This window comes from Asparagus officinalis, chromosome 4 (genome assembly GCF_001876935.1).
Source record: "Asparagus officinalis chromosome 4, Aspof.V1, whole genome shotgun sequence".
Taxonomy (NCBI): Eukaryota; Viridiplantae; Streptophyta; class Magnoliopsida; order Asparagales; family Asparagaceae; genus Asparagus; species Asparagus officinalis.
The window spans coordinates 106,960,754-106,961,194 of record NC_033797.1 but is presented as its reverse complement, the minus strand read 5'-3'; positions in this window follow the sequence as shown (position 1 = coordinate 106,961,194).

Below are 441 nucleotides of genomic sequence, written 5' to 3'. Positions count from 1 at the left end.
TGGCATGATTTCTCAGGTATAACGTAATCATCATCAGACGACAACGTTTCCTTCTGAGGGAGAACTGCCTTCTTTGGACTTTCAAGAGTCACGCGCCTTGAGACATGCCTTTTTGGGCGTGAATTCTCAGCGGGCTCCTGAACTTCAATGCGCAAAGTAGTGCGCTTGGGTGCCATGATTTCTTTGTCATGTTGAGGGTTGCGGCGACCCCCAGCATGTTGCGTCGTTTGGGGATCTCTTAGTGGGCCCAAACGTTCTTGGATTGGAGTTTTGCTTCGCTCCTCGGGAAGTGGACCGAGGCGCTCCAAGACTGACTTCCTTTTCTGGGATGGTCCTGCGGGATCTCCCGGAGCAGTTGTGGGAATCATCGGCGGTCTGGATTGATTCGCCGGAGGTTGAACTGTCAGGGGCTGCAGTTGCTGCTTTTTGGTCTGAACCGCC